This window comes from Gadus morhua, chromosome 5, assembly GCF_902167405.1.
Source record: "Gadus morhua chromosome 5, gadMor3.0, whole genome shotgun sequence".
In the NCBI taxonomy this organism is placed as follows: Eukaryota; Metazoa; Chordata; class Actinopteri; order Gadiformes; family Gadidae; genus Gadus; species Gadus morhua.
Genome location: NC_044052.1, coordinates 2,554,980 through 2,568,816, shown reverse-complemented (window position 1 = coordinate 2,568,816; position 13,837 = coordinate 2,554,980). Strand labels below are relative to the sequence as shown.

The 13,837-nt window shown below is 42.8% G+C and overlaps 1 protein-coding gene across 1 annotated transcript in view; it reads right to left on the bottom strand.

The window, feature by feature from the left end:
* Positions 1-13,837, bottom strand: part of LOC115543897 (uncharacterized) — a 979,736-nt gene that overhangs the window by 501,352 nt on the left and 464,547 nt on the right. The gene's annotated exons all lie outside the window — the stretch shown is intronic.

Sequence of the window (13,837 nt, the reverse complement as noted above, 5' to 3'; positions counted from 1 at the left end):
GCCTACCATATGCTGCTTTAAAGATTCTACATCTAAGAGAGTGCCATTCGCGTTGCCTCGCTGCCAATTAACTAAGTCCCAATGTTATGTTAGTATCGGGATCACTTGGTTGTAATGGGAGTTAAATAAATGAAAATTGGTTCAGAGGTCCAATTACCATCTATGTGCAAAGCAGCTGAAATTAGCTGTTAATAGACTCCAAAGCCAGGCCGCTGCATGAGAGGTTTCCTTGCGCTCTTCTCACCCTACTTTCTCACCTAATATTCCACCCTAACTCGGCTGTAGTACTCTCTTCTTGGTGCATTCTGCCTTTCCAATGCCTCATCTTTATTTCAGTTTTCCTACTACTTCTTATTATTATTATTATTATTATTTTTCTACTATTATTCTTTTGCATCTTACTTAATATTTTCTCTCTCTCTCTCTCCCTCCCTCTCCCTCTCTCTCTCTCTCTCTCTCTCTCTCTCTCTCTCTCTCTCTCTCTCTCTCTAATCCTCTGGTGCGAGAACAAACAAAACAAACAATGCAGCTCTGCTCTGAAGAAGCAGAGCTGCACTAGGAGAGGAGGCTGAGAGGTGAGGCGGAAGGTATCGAGCATGAGGGATAGAGGAGGGCTAATGTGAGAGGAAGTCAAGGCTGGAGAGAGATAGATGGGGAGTGTTAGAGAGAGTAGCGGCAATGACAGTGAGTATGCATCAGCTAAAACAGCTTTACAATCTCAAGTTGCTGTTGCCACTGTGCCTTACGGTGCTTTACTGTTTTAGTTTCTGCCTGCATCTTACTGTGTGTGTGTGTGTGTGTGTGTGTGTGTGTGTGTGTGTGTGTGTGTGTGTGTGTGTGTGAGTGTGAATGTTTTGAGTTTGACTGCCATTTTGTATTCCATTGCACCAAGCATTGCTAATGCCTTCCTTCTTCTTCGCATAACCGATGACACACCCAGACACACACACTCACAGATACAACTACAAACACAACTACACACAGATTAGCAGTTGCAGGTGTCTCCCCTTGGCACACGGTGGGAATTATTCAAGCTTGCATAATTATCCAGGACTAGTTTGTCTGTCTCTCCATGCAGATGAAGAGAAGAGAGCGTAAGAGATATAGGGCCCTATAACGGACTGAAACGCAAGTATGAAACGCAAAACGCAAGTAGCATTGTGGGCGGATATCTGGCACTGTTGCTATTATACCGGCGGATAAATGACTCTTGCGCCCGACGCAAATCTAAAATGGGTTGCTCTAAGTAGCTCAATTACCCGTAGGTGTATTTTGGGCGTAACATGCAGTAAACCAATGAGAGCGCCATCTCCCATCCCCTTTAAGAGCCAGCGCATTTGAACATGACAAGTTGATTTTGACAGCGTGTTTGCAGTCTCCGCTGAGACAAATGCATGAACACATGAATTTCAAACTTCAAAAGACTCAGTCTATGTCACACACGGAATAGCGTTTTCTTCTACAACCTGAGAAACAGAGTCGTCATGTAAAAGTCATCAAAGACAACCTAACACATATATGATATTGTAGCATCACAGGGTTTGGGAGATAGGGGCGGGCCATCTTGGAGGGGGTTCTGGGTGTTTCCTTCTGCACAGGCTTTGTTGTTGTGGTTTTCCGTTCGAGCTGCTCCTGCCTGTCCAAGTTGTGGAATTCAATAAACCCGCTGTTAAGCCTTACTTCGCTCACTGCCTCGCCTGTGGTCATTACAATATGTACCTGTGGCCGCAACTGTGGGTATATTTTACGATATGCGGCGATAAATTAACAAACATCGTTTGTTACCAGTATTGTATACATTATCGTTATCGACTTGTGTTCATATTATGCATGCGTCCCCCCGTTAATATACATTGCCATGGACTGTATTATGCAATCAGTGCTTAGTGTTTTCATTCTTTTAAACACTCACTTGTGGTAAAACGATGTTTTCTCACGATCAAATACTCATCAATCCTAAAAGATATCGGCTTAACAATGCCATTCTTTTTTGCATTGATATAAAAGTACAACTTCTTACCGCTACATCAGCTGTTCTTTCACTAATAATTCAACCAACGTTATCATTTACCCTAAAACAAGATTTTGTTTTCAAAGGCTGGGATATACTTTGCTCGACTTTAGTATTGTTATTATTATTTTAACCCATGGATTTAGCCTACTACAGTGTTCATTCATGCAGCCCCTATGGAAAGAAATTTTGTTTCCAAAATCCGTATGCTATTTCTACACAATTTCACACATCACAATCTTTGACATCATAATATTTCATTTAGGCTAATCGTTTACATGTTTGTACTGTGTATAGCCTACGTGTGTGTACATTTTTGTTGAAGTTCCGACCTGCCATGGCACTTCAAAATAGCAACACCAACTGCGCTATCCGCTAGTGCATTTAAACCAATGCCGTGTTCCGACATCCATACTTCCATGAGAACACTTAAACGAAGTACACTATCCGCACTCACTAAGTGCGCTCATTTTTAGATGTCAGTGTTGTTCCAAATCGAATACTCCGTGGTGCACTAACGGGAAATTATGATCACGACTGCCGCCGCGGCACCTCCCCCGCAATACACATCCCGTTTTGAACGGTGAACTCTTTATGCCTAGCAGCTATAAAAGGCTATAAAAGCTATAAAAAATACAAAATGACTCTATTAATGCAGGCTGTGTGGAAAATGTGCCGAGTTTGGCTCAGCCTGGCTCCGCCCTCTTCCGCTACATAGCTAAGATGGCTTCTGTTGAGTACGAAAAGTGTACATCGCCACACACTTCGCAATTTGACCGTTTTGAGTACACCATCCGGGTCCTTTCAGTACACTTATTTTCGCCCGATATGAATCGGAACGCCCTATGTACTCAAACTTAGGCTAGTAAGTACGGATAGTATGGATATTGGAACACGGCACAGGTATATTCCGGTCGGTGGCACAATTGCTTTTTGGATCAGTAAAATAGCCCCATGTACCCCTCTGCTTTTCATTGACATGCCTCTAACAGCGCAAGTGTAGTGGCGCGAGTTGGTGCGGGGGAAAATCAGCTCTATGCCAGGTGTAAACTAGCAACGATACATGCGTCGGTGTAGAAGGCAAATTGCGCTGGGTGCTAGTGGTGGATTCAATGATTCGTTTCCGTGACCCAGTTCGCGTGATTCAGTTCGCCACGAGTCGTTCGCGAATCGTTCGTCCGTTTGTTCGTTCAGTCGAGTTTCCGGTAGCACTAACTCCACTGAGTCTGACTGACTCAGCTGAGAACCGTGCAATGGGGTCCATTCCATGATGCGATTTACCGCTACCGGAAACCAGGCTAAACGAACATACGATTCGTGAACGACTCCTCCCAGTTCAGTCGAGTTTCCGGTGAATCGATTCACCGGAAACTCGACTGAACGTGGAGGAGTCGTTCGCGATTCAGCCTAGCTTCCAGTAATGGTGAATCGCATCATGGAATGCACGCCATTGCACGGTACGCAGTTGAGTCAGTCAGACTCAGTGGAGTTAGTGCTACCGGAAACTCGTTCGTTCGTTCAGCCGAGTTTCCGGTGAATCGAATGGTGAACGAGACGACCGAACGAACGAGAGAGACGAACCGGTTCAGTTTGTTCGTCCTAAAGACTCGTTCATTCGAACCCGTTCGCGAACGAACGAGCCAACACTACTGGGTGCAATATAGGCCCCATAGATGGATATTAGCTCGAAATGAGAGGGCTGAAGAGGAGGTAGAATGTAGAAGGTTAGAAACAGAACCACATTAACTTCTGTGTCACTAGGTGCATACTATATTGAATGATTTGAAATATCCACTTCATGATGCTGCGGGTCACATGTGTTTGGCTCATTGTGTGTGCTTTGGCAGACCGGGATTGCTCATCGATAAGCAAACACCTGGAATTAGATTTATTCACTGAAGCATGAAAAAAAACAACCACGACGGCCCGCTTCCATCTGATCTCAACCGCAATGAGGCTTCCACGTAGCGACTGATGCTCCAACACATGGTATAGCAATGTTAGCTAGTTACCTAAAGTAGAGGCTAAATGCATAAACAAAGTAGTTGTCCCCATTATTTGTCCACTACAAGCTTCAAATGCGATTTGGATTAGAATGTATAGATGTGTGATAAATAACTATAGATGATGGTGTTTGGTGTGTGTGTGTGTGTGTGTGTGTGTGTGTGTGTGTGTGTGTGTGTGTGTGTGTGTGTGTGTGTGTGTGTGTGTGTGTGTGTGTGTGTGTGTGTGTGTGTGTGTGTGTGTGTGTGTGTGTGCTCCCAATGTTTGTATTCCTTTTTCTATCCAGCTGTGATATCTCTCTGGCTGCTAGTCAGCCGTTCACCGTGATGGAAGCTTCCATCCGTGGCCTTGGGGATGTAGTCTATGAACCTGCCTCTTAACAGCACCATGATGCTCCATTTAGTATCCCGGTTGCCACGTAGCATTCATGCACTGCTTATGTGATGCTCATCAGAAGTGTTTAATCAGTGTGAGAGCCACCACTCTTGCTTTGGTATAGAAAGCATTTACACTTATTTTAAAACTACCATGGTTGGGTTTGCCTTCCAGATACTGAGGATTCCAAATCTGCATTTTCCATAACTTCCTATATTTTATCTATTCTTCTGTGTTTTTTCCTTGTTCAGTGATACAGTAGCAATACACTGCAGATTTAAGGAAATTGTTCAACATGTGTGTCTTAATATTCAAGCTCTGGTTGACTTATCTTATTCAGATATAAATGATAACCAGCAATCTGTCCATTATACAGTATTTTACATCTAGTTCACTCAAAAAAACACATAAGCTGTGAGTCTGTCTGTCTGAGGATGTGTGTGCGTGTGCGTGTGTGTGTGTGTGTGTGTGTGTGTGTGTGTGTGTGTGTGTGTGTGTAAATGCCTTCCTGTGGTTCCTGCATCTTATAATGGAAGTGAGGAAGGTTGCGTGTCAGGAATGTTCCTTGCATGCGTGTGAGGCTTTCATCCACAGCCTTCATCAATGGCTCTCTTTGCTGCCTTACAGAACATACAGCATCAACAAAGAGAATAGATATGGCAGATAGATAATAGAGATTCATACACAAATATTTTCAGAATGCCACGATGTTCCCTGTTGCGCTACGTCATATCTCTTTTGTGTTTGTCAATGTCTATCTTTGTGTGTGTGTGTGTGTGTGTGTGTGTGTGTGTGTGTGTGTGTGTGTGTGTGTGTGTGTGTGTGTGTGTGTGTGTGGGAGGGCGATGTCTCAATCAACATTCCTCACACTGAGAGCAACAGCAGAACTACAAGTCAATTAGCCCTCGCTACGCTTCGTTGGACTCAATGGTAAAATGGCTCAGAAAAGAGCAGCTTTGACTTAAAGAGACAGACCCGACATTCAAACACAAGACCAATGACGTGTGAGTGAGTGAGTGAGTGTTAGTGTGTGTCTTTCTGTGTGTGACCAATGCACCATTTAAATAATTTGGTCTCTGTGAATTTGAAGATGAGAAGTTATTCTCTTTTTCCTTATTCAACACCATGAAGAATTACGAAAATTAATATTCAACAACGTAACCACCTTGAATATAAAGCCTAATAGTAATGTAGAACAGTATCTACAGTATATTCATTGGGAAATGTAACTTTTCTATTTGTCCCACATCAATTATTTCTGTCTAAACTGAGTAGGACTAAAGAGTATTCCAAAACGTATAACAATTAGGCTAATTTAAGTGAGTGATAAACGTACAATAACATAACAAACATACAACAGTCATGCAACAAACATAAAAAAACAAAACAATTCAATAATCCAAGATCTCTGATGGGAGTTCGCCCTGCGTCTCTCTATTTGCTTCGCAAGGAGAAGTCCAAAGCATGGGCAAAAGCAAGGACCTTTTTATACAGTGTTGTCAGGTCTCAGGATACTCAGAAAAAGTTCCGCTCCCCAATAGAACGTATTGGGATGGGAACCCTCATGTGGGTATCAGAGGGAGACGTTACCGTGCATTCTGAGCCTTTGACCCTTGACACCCCTCAAGGGGTCAAGGAAATGGCACATACCAACAAATGGCAGGTAGAGAAACGGAGGGGGAGGTTGTGGAATAGAGTGTGAAAATAGAATTTTCCCATTACACCAACATTTAAATGGAAATTGGAAAAACCTTCCTATGTTTGCTTTTAGGCAACTTTACTGGCTCAATATATGTGCCTACATTTAGCTTTTGTTGTGTACTCACTTCTATATTTTTGGATAGTATGAATAGTGTTAGCAGCCCAGACCTCTTAGTTTGCTTAGTTAGCTTGCCAGATTAATCAATGTTAATGGTAGGCCCATCTCCCAGGTGAGAATAGGGGGGAGAAAGGTTGGTTCAGATTACTATGGTTAGGTATTGAATAGTGCTTGGTCTGACATTGATCAGTACTTCACAACTTAGATTAATCAAAATTCTCATCTCAATTACTATCTGGGTTCACTCTCTATTTGTTTGCCACAGACTCATGGCAGTATTGTTCAATAAACAGTAAAAGCCCTAACTGCCTTTCCCCTTACCAAAATAATAATGACAATAATTCCATCGCTGTACTTTATTTATCATGTCCTGACGATGAGTCTTGATGTTGCCGAGGGTGCTAAGCCAAGGAGAGAAGACACTGTTCAGCTTTTCAGAATAGAAATGCATCGCCATTACAAAAATGTATAAACCGTGTATTTTACCGCCATCTAACCTTTTATGCAACCAATTTTCAAAGCATGTTTTTATATAATAATTCATATAACAATAACACTATCACCAATGTCAACACGTTCATGATGAATCGTGAGTCACTCTGTGTTATAAAAATAGAGGTTGGCAACATCGCTGAAGGTAGCGGTGTCAAGTTTGTCAACTCTGGGTCTTCCTTGTTTATGCATCTCCATAACCACCAATATACTTGTTTGTAACAAACGGCCTTGACCTCATATTCTCATGTTGTCTTTTATTCATACACAGCACAAGCAATATTAGAAGTGTCATGCTCAGCAATGCAACTGCATCTACATGTAAGCATAAAGGCCTAGACAGGCAGACAACAGATTGACTGACCTCGAATTATGAATCCAGAAGTGGCTGCAGAACTAATGCCAGCAGCTGTTTTGAATGCCATTGAATGCCAGGGCCAGGCACTCATCAGCATGCAGTAGATCCAACACTCGGATTACTTGGCCAGTCACGCTCCATCGGTATAAGTAACACAACATAAATCTCTTACTCCCCGTCCATAATCTGTAACAATATGTTCATCCAGGTCACATTCAGGGTATTAAAATATTTAATAGTCTTTGTCTAGTGCTGATTACACAGAGGAAATAAATTTGCCTGCTCTTGGCTTTTGAAAAACGTTCGACTTTACCTTCTTGATTCTCTATGATTATAATGACCCCTAGCAACAAACCAGTCAAATGAATAGCACAAGGCACAATAAATCCTTAATTCATGTTGATAGGATGCTCAGATGCAAATGAACACAATAACGTGTTTTCGGATCCTATATGGCCAACTTCATCACAATTAAGTGTAATCATTGTACTGTAGATATCTGGATTTTGCTCATCTGCAGACCTCTCTACTATCACGTGGTCCACAGGCTTTGGGTACTATTACTAGGTTGTTGTGTACACAGTGCCGATTCCCAACCTTTTTTGGCCCGTGACAGCATTTCTAGCTCCTAAAAAGTTCATCTGTCAGATCACAATCGATTCTCTCACCAACTTCTCCTCCCATCCATTTGGAACGCTGGTTGCAGCAATTCAAGGCTGTCACTAGATAATCAGGTAATCAATAGCATTGGCAGCAGGATAAGGCCTTAGCCTTCAGTATCTATGGTGCTCGTCAAGGCCAACTGCTGGGTTTTCATTAAAGGGATTTAAAGGAGGAGAGGAAGCATAATGAAAACTCGACAGCTCAGTGGAAATCATCTTGTATGGTGTCCAAGGCCTCGGTTACACTTGTCATTTCAACGTGACTTTTATCAAGTGACCACGCCAGGACGCATTAAATGTCAGGTCGGGACAGTCCCAGATTGGGTCTTGCTCACATTGTCATCCGATGAGTTAGACCACATCCCGAGGTCAACAACAAGGCTTTAGATTATTTAATGACGCATCCTACTCCAAAACGTTGCCAAAAAACATTATTTTTGTATTTGTTTATGATTCGTTTGACGATTTGATTGTAATCATCATATTTGAGTTGATGTCATACTTGCAATGCATAATAATATCATGCAATGTATTCTGAAACACCAAACGTCAGGCCTTTTGAAGCTGCAATGCCTCAAAATCCTGATGAACCTTCAGAAATATCAACCAAACCAAGCTGTCCACCGTTTAGTTTTCATGTGGTTTCAATTAAGCTTCAAAAAGCACATTATCCCTGTATTTGTTTTACTATCTACTAAAACAGATCTAGGACGACTGGCCTAACCAGCTCTTTCATTAGTGAGTTAGTATAGGCATACCATTGTACAAACATATGGTGATTTGCATCACCTTTCCCTAGCTTTGTTTTGCATAAAATATATCAGTTTGGTTTATAGAAATTTAAGCTCAATGGACATTAAAAGGAAAGGAGTTAGCCCTGCATTTCAATTGTAAGTGGACTTATTAGACAAGAATAGAGAGAACATCACCAATTAGTGCTATTAACCATTTGAAGGTCCATTACAACCATAATAATAATCACTAATTTATCACACTTTATGTAAACTCTTTCTTCTAAGGCACTCAAATAACGTTTTTCCATCCACGGAAGGAACTTATAGTTCCTTAAGTGACCAGCTTTGAATGAGTGGGACATAAAATGTACCCATGGTTGTTCCCAATGGTGGTAACACCTGGACGCGGTGGCCTGCATACAAACATATCTAGCAATGGGTGAGCTTTTTAATGCGAGTAGAGGTTGGAAATGCTCAAGACAGATGATTATTGTATGACCTACAGGTACACAATAGACAGGTGGGATGGTGTTAAGGCCATCTTCTCAAGGCCAGCATTTTATAGATACATGGCTTTAGTCCACCGTGGCGCTATAGCTCGAGATCGAGAGCCAGGAGATACAACTTGGTCCAATCACCCTATAGTCTCCACAGTGGTTGGAAAGGGAAAGGATTTCCATGATCTCCTGAATGCACCTAGAGTGATAATTTTTTGGACATACTTACTGATTGACCCGTTAGAAGTATTGATGGTGAATATTCATGAAGACTTTAAATTAAAGAGACAAGAATGTTTTAAATTGGTCCTGTAGTGAGGAAGAGCGATTCAGCCATTGTAGCCGCAAAATGGTCTGCAATGTAACGAGGCAATACTGCCCCGTCAACGTACATCCCCTTAAAGTGCTAGTTTGTGTCCCTGATGGGCTAGATGCATTTTTTACATTATGGAAAGGATACCGACTACATTTTTCTTCACCTTTTGCTCTATCCTGTCAGTTGGTTGTTGGGTCCCACACAAGGGGGGGTCTTGCTCTAAACAGAGAAGTATGCTCTCTCGCGAAGGGCTGAGTCGTGAGAAAAAGGTGGAGACATGAGTTGTCCGGGATAAAAGAAAGGGTGGCTTATGGCGCGTTTCCACCGGCGGGTGCACTTAGGCCAAGCACGCCTTGGCCCAGGAGGGAAGATGCGGTTTTCCTTATGCCGTGTTTCTTCCCTTGACCCGGACTGAGCCGTACTCATTTTGCCCTCGTCTTCAGTACTCCTCCGTTGGGGTACTGAGATGCCCAAAAGAGTGCCGGAAAATTCGAGCAACACACCCCCTCCGTTGATTGGTCGACAGAATCGTCACTTCCGGACGATGTGGGGATAAAAACAAACAAACAGTAGTCTCAAGGTATTATTCTTTACAACGAACATGTCGCGTAAAACGCTTGCTTGGGCGAACAAGGAGGTGGAGACTTTCCTCTGCATTCTTGGGGAAGAAGACGTTGTTTACGATGTTTACGTAGCTGCCGCGGCGATCGACATCCGGCCTACCATAAAGGGTACTGTCGGCGGAGGAAAACGCGACCTCGGAACTGAGCTGGGCTACACCGCCCCCTCCCTACCGGACTGAGGCGAACCGAACCGTACGGCACCCTGCAGTGGAAACGCGGCATGAGATCAGTTACGGCTCGCGTTTCCACTGCCGACAGTATCCTTATGGTAGGGCGGGGTTAAGCCGGAGGGCGATAACCGCTGCAACCAGGGCCGTTGCACCAAATCCTGGGCCCTACCAGCCCCCTGCGCTGAATTGTTGAAGACGGGGGGACGGGGGGGGGGGGGGACGAGGCCGTGTGCGACTCCTAACACTATGGGCTGGTGGATAATTCGATTTTTTTTTTTTGTTATATTGCCATGGGCCCCCCCTCTGCCTTGGGCCCCCCCACGACTGCCTCACTTTCCCCCGCAGTCCGTCGGCCCTGGCTGCAACTATGTAAGCATCGTCAGAGAAGGATGGCAAACTTTTGCACGACATTTTCTTCAATAAAGAAAGTTTAGTACGGCTAATCACGGCTAAGTCGGGACCCCGCCCACTTTTAGCGAGGGAAACGCGAACCGTGCCGCACCTATTCATACCTAACCGGACCACACCCGCCCGGTGGAAATGCGCCATTAGTTTTATGTTAAAGGTTTGGGTGAAGGAGGGTTGAGATTGTTATCTCAATCAATCAAATCAGGGAAATATCCTGCAACAACTCATCTCCCGCAACACAATATCAAACTGACCAGAACAAGCAAAAGGTAAACACAAAAGATGTATTATTCAGTACGGATCCTTTCCATAAGGTTAAGCAGTAAGTGTCAAAAACAAGCACTATTTGAGGATGGATATCGAGGGGGAGCTAAAGCCCCTGGTTTCATTGCAGACAGTTTCATGGCTACAATGTGCAATAACTCAACACTGGACCAATTTAAAATATTGTTGTCTGGATTAATCACTCATATCCTGAATAACGGAAAAAATAGGGTCAGGGTAGAACAATCCTGAAGACTGAGACTGAAATTAAGCTGCAGGCATCTATTGGCCTGACCTGCTTGTCACTTAAAAGGCTGCTTTATATATACGTAGTGCCGTGCTAGTGGGGCTGCTACTGGTGCTATTGGTTGGGGAGGGTTTACGGCTACAGCCTATGATCGCTGAAGGCATGAGCCAATAACGTCATGGACAGTGAATTAAATAAATTAGAAATTAAATGATTCTAATGAATTACAATCTATTAATCAAGATTCTCGCAATTTTGCATGGGTTTAAAACCACGTCGGCAGTGATGTATAGTGCCGTGCCTATTCAATGGGAAAGAATGATTGGATATGCCCTTTAAACCATCCTCAAACCAAATTATGCGATGGATTAAAAACCCCATGTTGTTCCACAGAGACATGGTCAATTAAAAAAACAGAGTAGGAGGGAAAATAATCTCCTGTTGGGGATTAGTCGGGTAATTGTTAATTGACTTGCCTTTTCAAGGAGGGTCTCGGCTAAAAAATGTGCAGTTATTTCAGAAGGAGCTATCCTATTAGTGACCTGACAATGTTTCAATGACTCTTACAGCTGTTTAGGGCGGATCAATAAATGGATCTGCTCGCACACACACGCACACACACGCACACACAGAATTTGTCAATTTGTAGATGTGAAAAGAGGGCAATATTATCCTAGGCCATTAAATGTATATATATATATATATATATATATATATATATATATATATGTATTGTACAGCAACATCCCTTCACTTTTTCTTTGAAAAACCCTCGCTCCTTTGCATAAAAGATGTGATAACACAACCGAATTCATCTCTAACCCTTAGACCAACAATTCTATCTTATTAGCATTACTATCCAACCTTCCTTAAATTACTTTCTTACCTTAAGGACCCCCACCCAATCATAGCACAGGAGTTGAGGTGTTTGTCAGTTTATCTGCGGTTTCCAACATGGTTCTTCTCTCATGCTCCGGTTCCTCACAGATTCTACTCCAATGCACATGGAACGTGAATCTATCAAGGTTTTTGAAGGGAAGAAATTAATACAACATTTTCTATCTGTTAAAGAAAAAATCTATGCTTATGCACAGATCACTGCTCTAATTGCTTAATCGTTATTTGTTAATTGTTCATATAAAGCGCCTTGGTTCCTGATGACAAGCACTGTACAAAGGTAGTTGTAATTATTAGTAGTTGATTGCTTCCAAACTGAACTTCACATCTTCACCCTCTCTGGAAAAACACTGAGCTGGTTTTGGTTTTTCTCCCTGGGAGTGTGTCTCTGTCTCTTCAACGTGTCAACCTCAAGAGGCCCCTGCTAAAGTAAGGTCATGACTCTTTCCACATAGCTCAATTTCATTTTAGTGTTTTTTCTGTCTCTGGCTGACTTGTTGTTTTGGTACCACATTCTATTGCCTGTATTTCCTCCACTTTCTCCCCTACTTCAACCCTGGCACAGTAACCCCGGCCCCCTTGCTGCCCCCTCAAAGCTTGGCCGCTGAGCTGCTCCTGGGTGACTTGCTCAATGTCAACCTTTTCAAAATCACTCTTAACATTTGATTCACAATATATTACGAAAGCAAGAGTATTGTTGAGTACCTTGAAAAGCGTTTTGTAGTAGTAGGTGTATTCCACCGAATTAAACCGACTAATAAACTCTATACTATTACTCTTTCTAGTAATACTAATGCTACGAAAACATCATATAATTAGAACGATAACCTGCCTGTTGAGATGAGTACATACAGATACTGTTTTATATAAAAATTGGCAAATGACAAACGCCACTGTAAACATTTGCCCTGAAGGTTTAGACAGCTGGACAGCCGACTACTCAACGCTCTGATGCTCTGCTTATCTACATCACTAGGACTGTGCCACAATGGATGGAACTGTTTGGGTCCAAGGATAGCACTAACAGCAACAACAACAAAGGATCCCTGCAGTAAAGCCCATATCTGGGCACGAATGCTTTGATTGCTTTTCATCGTGGCTCCGTTGCACTGGACTCCAGTGATCTTTATCCATTATTCACTTGCAAGTCATACTTAATGTGTTGTTATATTATAATAATGAATCGGATTGTGCACACACACACACACACACACACACACACACACACACACACACACACACACACACGCGCACGCACACACATACACGCACACACATCCTGGAAGGTATCCAGGGATGTCACATACAGGTTGTGAGGTTGAAAGGTTTGTTTCCCCAGGGCACAATCAATGAGCTTTCTGACAGAAAGAACTCTTTCTGTACTCCTCGTCCGCCCAGATTTGACATAGAAAGCCAATCCCACACATGACACCGCATATCAACGTCTGATCGTATCCCTGATCACAACCTTTTGTCAGTGTAGTATTAAATTGAGACAGATTTTCAAATATTCCAATCAAGAAGATGTACTTTATTTGTGTGTGTATGTGCGTGCGTGTGTGTGTGTGTGTGTGTGTGTGTGTGTGTGTGTGTGTGTGTGTGTGTGTGTGTGTGTTTGTGTTTGTGTTGGTTTAGTTAATTTTATATTTACAGTAGTTATAGGGGTTAGTTATCCCGAAACATAATTTCGGCCTAATGCGCTGAAGGCAAACCTAATGTAGCGGGAACAAAAACACACACACCCTGTTAACACTTTAGGAGAGTGGGAGAGGAAGTGAGTGATAAAGATATGGTATCAATCCATCTGTAACTCTTTCTCTTTACGTCTTTTTCTTTTCAGAGAACATTAATGGCACTGGTCGGCACGCTTCTCATATGACACCCCATCCTTCACCCACTCATCACTCACTCACTCTTCTCTACCTAATCACTGAGGCTTATGGCACCATATAGAGGACTC